Raw genomic sequence first — 12,636 nt, 5'->3', positions numbered from 1 at the left:
GCACAGCAAGGCTGCGCTGTTGCTACTGTCAAGGGCTATCTTTCGGCCCTCTCAGCCTTCTTATGTCTTCCTGATCAACCCTCTTTTTCAAATCCCCTTTAGGGTTGAGGTTTTTGAAGGGGCTTACTGTAGGAGGCTGGCCTGGCTTGTAGTGGGTACCAAGGGGTACTTACACCTTGCTCCAGGTATCCCTTATTAGTGTAGAGGGGTGTCTAGCAGCTTAGGCTGATAGAAAAGGTAGCTTAGCAGAGCAGCTTAGGCTGAACTAGGAGACGAGTGAAGCTCCTACAGTACCACTAGTGTCATATGCTCAATATCATAAGAAAACACAATACACAGATATACTAAAAATAAAGGTACTTTATTTTTATGACAATATGCCAAAAGTATCTCAGTGAGTACCCTCAGTATGAGGATAGCAAATATACACAAGATATATGTACACAATACCAAAATATGCAGTAATAGCAATAGAAAACAGTGTATAGTCACAATAGAATGCAATGGGGGCACATAGGGAGAGGGGCAACACAAACCATATACTCTAGAAGTGGAATGCGAACCACGAATGGACCCCAAACCTATGTGACCTTGTAGAGGGTCGCTGGGACTGTAAGAAAACAGTGAGGGTTAGAAAAATAGCCCACCCCAAGACCCTGAAAAGTGGGTGCAAAGTGAACCTAAGTTCCCCAAAGAGCACAGAAGTCGTGATAGGGGAATTCTGCAAGGAAGACCAACACCAGCAATGCAACAACAATGGATTTCCTGACGAGAGTACCTGTGGAACAAGGGGACCAAGTCCAAGAGTCACGATCAAGTCGGGAGTGGGCAGATGCCCAGGAAATGCCAGCTGTGGGTGCAAAGAAGCTGCCACCAGATGGTAGAAGCTGTGGATTCTGCAAGAACGACAAGGGCTAGAAACTTCCCCTTTGGAGGATGGATGTCCCACGTCGTGAAGAGCCGTGCAGAGGTGTTTCCGTGCAGAAAGACTGCAAACAAGCCTTGCTAGCTGCAAGGATCGCGGTTATGGTTTTTGGATGCTGCTGTGGCCCAGGAGGGACCAGGATGTCGCCAATTGCGTGAGGAGACAGAGGAGGCGCCCAGCAAGACAAGGAGCCCACTCAGAAGCAAGCAGCCACCGCAGAAGTGCCGGAACAGGCACTACGAAGTGGAGTGAACCGGAGCTCACCCGAAGTCACAAAGGAGGGTCCCACGACGCTAGAGGACAACTCAGGAGGTCGTGCACTGCAGGTTAGAGTGCCGGAGACCCAGGCTTGGCTGTGCACAAAGGAAATCCTGGAAGAATGCACAGGAGCCAGAGTAGCTGCAAAACACGCGGTTCCCAGCAATGCAGTCTAGCGTGGGGAGGCAAGGACTTACCTCCTCCAAACTTGGACTGAAGAGTCACTGGGCTGTGGGAGTCACTTGGACAGAGTTCCTGAGTTCAAGGGACCTCGCTTGTCGTGCTGAGAGGAGACCCAGAGGACCGGTGATGCAGTTCTTTGGTGCCTGCGGTTGCAGGGGGAAGATTCCGTCGACCCACGTGAGATTTCTTCAGAGCTTCTAGTGGAGAGAGGAGGCAGACTACCCCCACAGCATGCACCACCAGGAAAACAGTCGAGAAGGCGGCAGGATCAGCGTTACAAGGTCGCAGTAGTTGTCTTTGCTACTTTGTTGCAGTTTTGCAGGCTTCCAGCGCGGTCAGCAGTCGATTCCTTGGTAGAAGGTGAAGAGAGAGATGCAGAGGAACTCTGATGAGCTCTTGCATTCGTTATCTGAAGAATTCCCCAAAGCAGAGACCCTAAATAGCCAGAAAAGGTTTGGCTACCTAGGAGAGAGGATAGGCTAGCAACACCTGGAGGAGCCTATCAGAAGGAGTCTCTGACGTCACCTGCTGGCACTGGCCACTCCGAGCAGTCCAGTGTGCCAGCAGCACCTCTGTTTCCAAGATGGCAGAGGTCTGGAGCACACTGGAGGAGCTCTGGGCACCTCCCAGGGGAGGTGCAGGTCAGGTGGAGTGGTCACTCCCCTTTCCTTTGTCCAGTTTTGCGCCAGAGCAGGCCTGGGGGATCCCTGAACCGGTGCAGACTGGCTTATGCAGAGATGGGCACCATCTGTGCCCATCAAAGCATTTCCAGAGGCTGGGGGAGGCTACTCCTCCCCAGCCCTGACACCTTTTTCCATAGGGAGAGGGTGTAACACCCTCTCTCTGAGGAAGTCCTTTGTTCTGCCTTCCTGGGCCAAGCCTGGCTGGACCCCAGGAGGGCAGAAACCTGTCTGAGGGGTTGGCAGCAGCAGCAGCTGCAGTGAGACCTCGGGAAAGGTAGTTTGGCAGTACCCGGGTCTGTGCTAGAGACTCAGGGGATCATGGAATTGTCTCCCCAATGCCATTCTGGCATTGGGGAGACAATTCCATGATCTTTGTTCGGAGTTACCATTGTGACGCTATACATATGTCGTGACATATGCATAGTGCACGCGTGTAATGGTGTCCCCGCACTCACAAAGTCCGGGGAATTTGACCTGAACAATGTGGGGGCACCTTGGCTAGTACCAGGGTGCCCACACACTAAGTAACTTAGCACCCAACCTTTACCAGGTAAAGGTTAGACATATAGGTGACTTATAAGTTACTTACGTGCAGTGGTAAATGGCTGTGAAATAACGGGGACGTTATTTCACTCAGGCTGCAATGGCAGGCCTGTGTAAGAATTGTCAGAGCTCCCTATGGGTGGCAAAGGAAATGCTGCAGCCCCTAGGGATCTCCTGGAACCCCAATACCCTGGGTACCTCAGTACCATATACTAGGGAATTATAAGGGTGTTCCAGTATGCCAATGTAAATTGGTGAAATTGGTCACTAGCCTGTTAGTGACAATTTGGAAAGAAATGAGAGCATAACCACTGAGGTTCTGGATAGCAGAGCCTCAGTGAGACAGTTAATCATAACACAGGTAACACATACAGGGCACAATTATGAGCACTGGGGCCCTGGCTGGCAGGGTCCCAGTGACACATACAACTAAAACAACATATATACAGTGAAATATGGGGGTAACATGCCAGGTAAGATGGTACTTTCCTACACTTACCAATAAGTTTCCTCCCACTCAGTTTCACATGCCCCGGTGGGATTTAAATCTGGTCTTAACCTTTTTGATGGGCTCTCGTTTTGAGCCGCTTCATTCTTGCCCTTTAAGATTTTTAGTTCTAAAGACTGTTTCTTACGACCATCACGTCTGCAAGGCGTGTAAGTGAGCTTCAAGCTCTTTCTGTTCACCCTCCTTTTACAACCTTTCATAAGAACAAAGTGGTACTGAGGACCAGGGCGGCTTTCCTCCCCAAGGTAGTGACTCTGTTTCATTTGGGACAGTCTATCACTCTCTCGACATTCTATCCTCCTCAACACCCATCTAAGGAGGAGGAGAGGCTCCATCGACTGGACCGAAGGAGAGCTCTCAGTTTTTACATAGACAGGACGAGAGAGTTCTGCTTGGACGACCAACTCTTTGTCGGATATGTGGGGAAGAGGAAGGGGAAGGCCGTCCGCAAACAAAAGCTATCCAGGTGGGTCGTTCATTGTATTAAGATATGTTATTCATTGGTGAAGAAAGATCCTTCTGATGGACTAAGAGCCCATTCCACCAGGGCTAAGTCAGCCACATCGGCCCTGGCTAGAGGTGTTCCAATGGTAGACATTTGTAAGGGCGCGACTTTGGCGTCCCTCCACACCTTTGTAAAACACTATTGCTTGGACTCGGAGGTGAGGGGGGAATGGCCTTTTTGCGCGGTCTGTGCTGCGGGATTTCTTGGTATGATCAGTTAGACTCCCACCTCCGAGGCGGTACTGCTTTGGGGTTCTGTTCATTAGGTGAGGAATCCACAGGTAGTTGTATCCATCAGAAGAGCAAGTTACTTACCTTCGATAACGCTTTTTCTTGTGGATACACTAGCTACCTGTGGATTCCTCACGGTCCCTCCCGCCTCCCCGTAGTCTCTCTGGTCATACCGAGATTTCCTTGGGTGTGTACATGTATACTTGATTGTTTCTGCAATTATGAGGGTATACGTTTATTTATATATTTGTATGTTCGATGGCATGTGTAGCTGCAGATACACATGCTGTGCACAGTCCGCCGTCTGGTGTTGGGCTCGGAGTGTTACAAGTTGTTTTTCTTCGAAGAAGTCTTTTCGAGTCACGAGACCGAGGGACTCCTCCTCTTTCGGTTCCATTGCGCATGGGCGTCGACTCCATCTTAGATTGTTTTTTTTCCGCCATCGGGTTCGGACGTGTTCCTTTTCGCTCCGTGTTTCGGGTTGGAAAGTTAGTTAGAATCTCGGAAAAAATCGTCGGTATTGTTTCGTTCGGTATCTGGTTAGTTAGAACAAATAGACACCGAATCTTGAAGAGCTCCCGTGGCCCTTCGGGGTAATTTCGATCCCCCGTCGGGGCCTGGTCGGCCCGACCGCGTGCGACTTCAAGACTGAAAGAACGGACCCCGTTCCGCTTCTGTCCTAAATGCCATAACAAATATCCGTATACGGATCAGCATCTGGTCTGTAACTTGTGCCTGTCCCCGGAGCACAAGGAGGATACGTGTGAAGCCTGTCGAGCGTTTCGGTCGAGGAAGACGCTCAGAGACCGAAGAGCCAGAAGATTGCAAATGGCGTCCACGCCGACAGGACAACATCGGTTCGAGGACGAAGAGGAAGCGTTCTCCATCCACGAGTCGGATTCGGGGGAATCCGATGCCGAAGACATAACAACCGTGAGTAAGACATCGAAAATTAGGACTCACGAAAAGTCCACAAAAGCCCAGGGGACGCCACTGCCAACAGGCCATGGCTTAACCCAAAAACTAGGTGACCGAGCCAAGGCACCGAAAAAGGGCATGCTGGTGTCGAAGTCATCCGACTCCGGTCGTGATACCGCCACACAGCAACCTCGGAGGCGAGACACCGGCTCCGAGACAATTCGGCGCAGAGACAGCGGCACCGAAGATGTTCGGCACCGAGATACCACGCCGAAATCAAAGAAATCTTCTTCGGAGACTAAAAAGCCTACCGAAACGGTTTCGGTACCGAAAAAAGCCTCGGAACCGAAAATTAGTTCCTATACAGAGGAACACGGACTAAACACCCAATTGCATAGATTTGGTGAAGAGCTTCAAACTGTAGAAACTGACTACACTCAAAGGAGGCTTCACATCCAGGAAGACACAGGGAAGATAACCACTCTTCCCCCAATCCAAGATGAAAAGGAAACTTGTTTTCCAACAAGGGGACAAGCAACCACAAGCAAAGGTGGTAAAGAAAGTAACACCACCACCTTCTCCACCACAATCAACACATGCATCACCGGCGCAAACTCCACCACTAACGCACTCACCAGCTCATACCACAATGAGCCAGGATGATCCCGATGCATGGGACCTCTACGACGCCCCAGTGTCTGACAATAGTCCAGACTCCTATCCAACTAAACCGTCACCACCTGAGGACAGTACATCATATGCACAGGTGGTCGCAAGGGCAGCCGAATTCCACAATGTCTCACTACATTCGGAACCTATTGAGGATGACTTTCTCTTTAACACCCTGTCCTCCACCCATAGCCAGTATCAAAGCCTTCCCATGCTCCCAGGAATGCTAAGGCACTCAAAACAAATATTTCAGGAGCCAGTTAAAGGCAGAGCCATAACTCCCAAGGGTGGAGAAAAAATATAAGGCACCTCCCACAGACCCAATATTTACTACAACACAACTAACACCGGACTCAGTAGTTGTGGGGGCAGCTCGTAAAAGAGCCAACTCTCATACATCAGGCGAAGCACCACCTCCAGACAAGGAGAGCCGCAAATTTGATGCAGCGGGAAAAAGTTGCAGCACAAGCAGCAAATCAGTGGCGTATCGCCAACTCGCAAGCACTCTTGGCAAGATACGACAGGGCTCATTGGGATGAAATGCAACATCTCATCTAACACCTTCCCAAGGAGTTCCAAAAAAGAGCGCAACAAGTGGTGGAAGAGGGACAAAGTATCTCGAACAATCAGATACGGTCTTCCATGGATGCAGCTGATACAGCTGCAAGGACAATAAACACTGCAGTCACAATACGGAGGCACGCTTGGCTGCGCACTTCTGGGTTCAAACCCGAAATCCAACAGGCTGTGCTCAATATGCCGTTTAATGAACAGCAATTGTTTGGGCCGGAGGTAGACACTGCCATTGAAAAACTAAAAAAGGACACCGATACAGCCAAAGCCATGGGCGCACTCTACTCCCCGCAGAGCAGAGGCACATTTCGGAAGACACCTTTTAGGGGAGGGTTTCGGGGTCAACCCACAGAAACCAACACTTCACAGACAAGACCACCTACCTACCAGGGTCAATATCAAAGGGGAGGTTTTCGGGGACAATATAGAGGAGGCCAATTCCCAAGAAGTTGGGGAAAATTTCAAGGTCCCAAAACCCCTCAAAATAAACAGTGACTCACAAGTCACACAACCCCATCACACAACACCAGTGGGGGGAAGACTAAGCCAATTCTACGAATCTTGGGAAGAAATTACAACAGACACTTGGGTTTTAGCAATTATCCAACATGGCTATTGCATAGAATTTCACAAGTTCCCTCCAAAAGTCCCAGCGAAAACACACAATATGTCAAAACAGCATATAGATCTTCTAGGACTAGAAGTTCAAGCATTACTACAAAAGGACGCAATAGAATTAGTACCAAGCCTACAGAAAAACACAGGAGTTTACTCACTGTATTTTCTAATACCAAAGAAGGACAAAACTCTGAGACCAATACTAGATCTCAGAACACTAAATACCTACATCAAATCAGACCACTTTCACATGGTCACATTACAAGACGTAATCCCACTGCTCAAACAGCAAGACTACATGACAACATTAGACCTAAAGGATGCGTATTTCCACATACCGATACATCCTTCCCACAGGAAATACCTAAGGTTCGTATTCAAAGGAATACATTACCAATTCAAAGTGTTGCCATTCGGAATAACAACTGCGCCAAGAGTCTTTACAAAATGCCTGGCAGTAGTAGCTGCACATATCAGAAGGCAGCAGATGCACGTGTTCCCTTACTTAGACGACTGGTTAATCAAGACCAACACGCTAACAAGGTGTTCACGTCACACAAAGTATGTCATACAGACCCTTCACAAGCTGGGTTTCTCCATCAACTATGCAAAGTCACACCTTTTGCCGTGTCAAACACAGCAATACTTAGGAGCGACAATCAACACAACAGAAGGGATAGCCACTCCAAGTCCACAAAGGGTTCAAACATTTCACAAGGTGATACAGGCCATGTATCCAACACAAAAGATACAAGCAAAAATGGTATTAAAACTCCTAGGCATGATGTCTTCATGCATAGCCATTGTCCCAAACGCAAGATTGCGCATGCGGCCCTTACAACAATGCCTAGCATCACAATGGTCACATGCACAGGGTCAACTTCTAGATCTGGTGTTGATAGACCGCCAAACATACATCTCGCTTCTATGGTGGAACAGTACAAATTTAAACAAAGGGCGGCCTTTCCAAGACCCAGTGCCACAATACGTCATAACAACGGATGCTTCCATGACAGGGTGGGGAGCACACCTCAATCAACACAGCATCCAAGGACAATGGGACATACATCAAAGGAAGTTTCACATAAATCACTTAGAACTGTTAGCAGTATTTCTAGCGTTGAAAGCATTTCAACCCATGATAACCCACAAATACATTCTTGTCAAAACAGACAACATGACAACAATGTATTATTTAAACAAACAGGGGGGGACACACTCGACACAGTTGTGTCTCCTAACACAAAAAATATGGCATTGGGCAATTCACAACCACATTCGCCTAATAGCACAATTTATTCCAGGGATCCAGAACCAGCTAGCAGACAATCTCTCTCGGGATCACCAACAAGTCCACGAATGGGAAATTCACCCCCAAATACTGAACACTTACTTTCAAATTTGGGGAACACCTCAAATAGATCTATTTGCAACAAAAGAAAACGCAAAATGCCAAAACTTCGCATCCAGGTTCCCACTCCATCAATCCCAAGGCAATGCTCTATGGATGAATTGGTCAGGGATATTTGCGTACGCTTTTCCCCCTCTCCTTCCATATCTAGTAAAGAGATTGAGTCAAAACAAACTCAAACTCATACTAATAGCACCAACATGGGCAAGACAACCTTGGTATACAACACTACTAGACCTGTCAGTAGTACCTCATGTCAAGCTACCCAACAGACCAGATCTGTTAACACAACACAAACAACAGATCAGGCATCCAAACCCAGCATCGCTGAATCTAGCAATTTGGCTCCTGAAATCCTAGAATTTGGACACTTAGACCTCACACAAGAGTGTATGGAGATCATAAAACAAGCTAGAAAACCTTCCACTAGACACTGCTATGCAAATAAATGGAAAAGATTTGTTTGTTACTGCCATAATAATCAAATTCAACCATTGCACGCATCTCCAAAAGATGTAGTAGGATATTTACTACATTTGCAAAAATCAAATCTAGCTTTCTCTTCCATAAAGATACATCTCACCGCAATATCTGCTTACCTGCAGATTACTCATTCAACTTCCCTATTTAGAATACCTGTCATTAAAGCGTTTATGGAAGGCCTAAAGAGAATTATACCACCAAGGACACCACCTGTTCCTTCATGGAACCTCAACATTGTCTTAACAAGGCTTATGGGTCCACCTTTCGAACCCATGCATTCTTGTGAAATGCAATACTTAACGTGGAAAGTTGCATTTCTCATTGCCATCACATCTCTAAGAAGAGTGAGTGAGATTCAGGCATTTACCATACAAGAACCATTTATTCAAATACACAAGAATAAGGTAGTTCTAAGAACAAATCCAAAATTCTTACCAAAGGTTATCTCACCGTTTCACTTAAATCAAACAGTAGAATTACCAGTGTTCTTCCCACAGCCAGATTCGGTAGCTGAAAGAGCACTACATACATTAGACATCAAGAGAGCACTAATGTACTACATTGATAGAACAAAACAAATTAGGAAGACAAAACAACTATTTATTGCCTTTCAAAAACCTCATACAGGAAATCCAATTTCAAAACAAGGCATTGCCAGGTGGATAGTTAAGTGTATTCAAGCCTGCTATCTTAAAGCAAAGAGAGAGCTGCCTATTACACCAAAGGCACACTCAACCAGAAAGAAAGGGGCTACCATGGCCTTTCTAGGAAATATTCCAATGAACGAAATATGTAAGGCAGCAACATGGTCTACGCCTCATACATTTACCAAGCACTACTGTGTAGATGTGTTAACTGCACAACAAGCCACAGTAGGTCAGGCTGTACTAAGAACATTATTTCAAACTACTTCAACTCCTACAGGCTGAACCACCGCTTTTGGGGAGATAACTGCTTACTAGTCTATGCACAGCATGTGTATCTGCAGCTACACATGCCATCGAACGGAAAATGTCACTTACCCAGTGTACATCTGTTCGTGGCATGAGTCGCTGCAGATTCACATGCGCCCACCCGCCTCCCCGGGAGCCTGTAGCCGTTTAGAAGTAAATCTTAAACAATTGTACATTTGTAAATATATTACTTTAACCTTTATTATGTACATACGTATTCATTCCATTGCATGGGCACTATGACTAACATACACAACTCCTACCTCACACTCTGCGGGGAAAACAATCTAAGATGGAGTCGACGCCCATGCGCAATGGAACCGAAAGAGGAGGAGTCCCTCGGTCTCGTGACTCGAAAAGACTTCTTCGAAGAAAAACAACTTGTAACACTCCGAGCCCAACACCAGACGGCGGACTGTGCACAGCATGTGAATCTGCAGCGACTCATGCCACGAACAGATGTACACTGGGTAAGTGACATTTTCCATATGGTTCTATTTATATGTATTGGTATACATTCATAGTTGTGTACATTTTTACAAACAAGTGTTGATACTGTTGCCATTATTGGTTTTTACCTTTTCTATAAAAGTTTTTTTGAATATGGGTATGAAGTGTTTGGCATGTCAATATTCACCTATTTGTCTCAAAGGCACATAAAAAAATGGCGTAAACTGACGTCAGCACGCCGGCGAGGGCCTCTTATTGCCACGATGACGTCAGACGGAGCTGCGTGGAGTCGAGCAATTGCGACGTCCTCGCCGATGTGCAGAGCTGGAAAGAAGTTTCCATCGAATGCTGCTCAGAGTGAATTCATTAGGTGAGGAATCCACAGGTAGCTAGTGTATCCACCAGAAAAAGCGTTACCGAAGGTAAGTAACTTGCTCTTTGAGCCCATTCACAGGGCAGGCTTAAAATTCTTGTCATGGAAGGTTGCACTTCTTGCCCTGACCTCAGCTAGGAGAGTACGCGAAATTCAAGCTTTCACAATCCAAAGCCCTTTCTTGCAGTTTAAAGACGATGTAGTAATTGTACGAACAAATCCAAAATTTATACCCAAAGTTCCTTCTGACTTTCATATCAACCAGCCATTTATTTTGAAGTCTTATTTTCCAAATCTATCAACGCCAGCAGAAAGATCCCTGCATTCCTTGGACGTCAAAAGATGTCTTAAGTTCTATCTGAACAGGACGGGAAGTTTTAGAAAAACAAACCAATTATTTGTGTCATTCAGTGCCACTGGGAAAGGGTAACCGATTTCTAAGCAAGGAAATTCTAGATGGATATCTAGTTCTATTGACTTTTGTCACAAAGCTGCAGGAAAGCCCCTGCGCAGAACATCGCAAGCACATTCCACTAGAGCTGTCTCAGCATCCGCTGTGCTGTTCGCTGGTGTGCCCATACAGGACACTTGCAGGACGGCCACCTGGAGGTGTGTCCACACTTTCACGAAGCACTGTTTTCTGGAAGAATCGTCACAGGGAGATGTGGCAGTGGGGCAAGCAGTGCTGCAGCATCTGTTCCAGCAACAGTGAGCTGTACTGTTCTCCTTTTCTCCCTCCTACCCAGTATAATGATCATCACATTGTATCATAATGAAGTTTTCTTTCCTTCACAATACACTGGTTGTTTTTTAGCACTGGGTAATGATTATTTTGTTTCCATAATCATTTAAAGTTTTCTTTTCTATTTATGGAATTGCATCTTTCAATTGATACAAAGTGTTCATCGTACAATGTACTTCACTACTGCTTGCTACTCTGATTGAAGCATGTGAATCTATGAAAGCTCCAATCCTGGAATTAGAAAATTAGTTACTTACCTGTAACTGTAGTTCTCCAGTATTGTAATCTTTCATAGATTCACATGTGCCTCTCCCTCCTTCCCCTGAGAAGCTCACCGTTACAGGCCATATACTTCTTCAGCACTCGTGCTGTGGGAAAATCTCAGGCACTGGAGCTTCTCACAGGAGTGTTCTTGGGGAAAGGGCAGCCTAATTGGCTGAAACCTGGTTTGGGTATTTTTCCTCAAAAAGACAAGGATAGACTACTAATGTGATGGGCTTTAAGTCGGTATACATTTTAGTTATCATAACATTGCTGTTATAATACACCGGGGACTCCTATCTTGACAGGGAATGAATCAAGCATGTGAATCTCTGAAAGATTCCAATACTGGAGAACTGCAATTACAGGTAAGTAACTTTCATCTTTACCTTGTGAGATGGGTAGCAACAGTAGATGCCTTATGTTAATCTTAGGAATGCAGCCTTTTTCCCCACACGTTCCACATGGCCTGAAAAGTCTTTTTTTTAATCAGCTGTGAGTAATAGTGTTGGTAATTTCTCTAAAATATAGGAAAAGTATAGTCCAACTGAGCAAGTCTCGGGGAGACTCCCTTCACGTGACATGCAGTAAAATGTCAGAGGGAAGGAATCCTCTGAGGTGAGTGTGCCAAAAGAAGCTGCAGCCTGATTGGCTGGAGTTTCATTTCTTTTAAACGATAGGGATATTTATTTCTAGGCTATATTTAACATAGTACTGCTTGCTAGCTTTACTGAGACTCACCTTCAAGGAATGATTCAAACTTGTGAATCTGTGAAAGATACCAATACCTGAGAACTGTTACAGGTAAGTAATTTGTTTTCGTCCTTGTGATGGAACAACCTATACACTGTTACTGGTAGTGTAGAACTCTGATCTGTTTTTTTTAAACTGGACTAAATTAGTATATAAGAATCCCATAGCCAGAATTAGAACGCATCCACAATCTGGAGAGGAAACAGAAAGCGCTGTCTCCTGCCAATTCTCTATTTGTGATTGCTATGGAGCAGTTGGTGTTAAACATTTGGCAGACACCGCTTTCAAGGCCTGCAGATTAACGGACTCCAGCGCTACATTTTGCTTTATGCAGATGTATTTACTTTGGAGAGCTCAGATGTCCAGAGGATGAAACAGGCATTTGTTGACTTAAGCACATTGTCTTGGTTAGAAGTAACCTGGAGTAAATCTGCCTGTTCCATACAGGAAATGCACGGGGAGAGTGTCCTCCAGAGCTGGGGCCTTATTTACATTGAGAACCCACTACCATAATGTATCTGGGAGTGCATGTATTCTGAACAGAAAGGAACCTGTTAGAGGGGAATATTGTAGTCACTTAATCACTACGACAGTTGA

The 12,636-nt window shown here is 46.0% G+C and overlaps 1 protein-coding gene across 2 annotated transcripts in view; it reads left to right on the top strand.

The window, feature by feature from the left end:
* Positions 1-12,636, top strand: part of SLC4A11 (solute carrier family 4 member 11) — a 759,568-nt gene that overhangs the window by 456,951 nt on the left and 289,981 nt on the right. The gene's annotated exons all lie outside the window — the stretch shown is intronic.

The sequence above is a fragment of the Pleurodeles waltl genome, chromosome 1_2, assembly GCF_031143425.1.
Source record: "Pleurodeles waltl isolate 20211129_DDA chromosome 1_2, aPleWal1.hap1.20221129, whole genome shotgun sequence".
Taxonomy (NCBI): Eukaryota; Metazoa; Chordata; class Amphibia; order Caudata; family Salamandridae; genus Pleurodeles; species Pleurodeles waltl.
The sequence above is the reverse complement of the archived record's forward strand: the minus strand, read 5'-3'. Positions and strand labels throughout refer to the sequence as shown.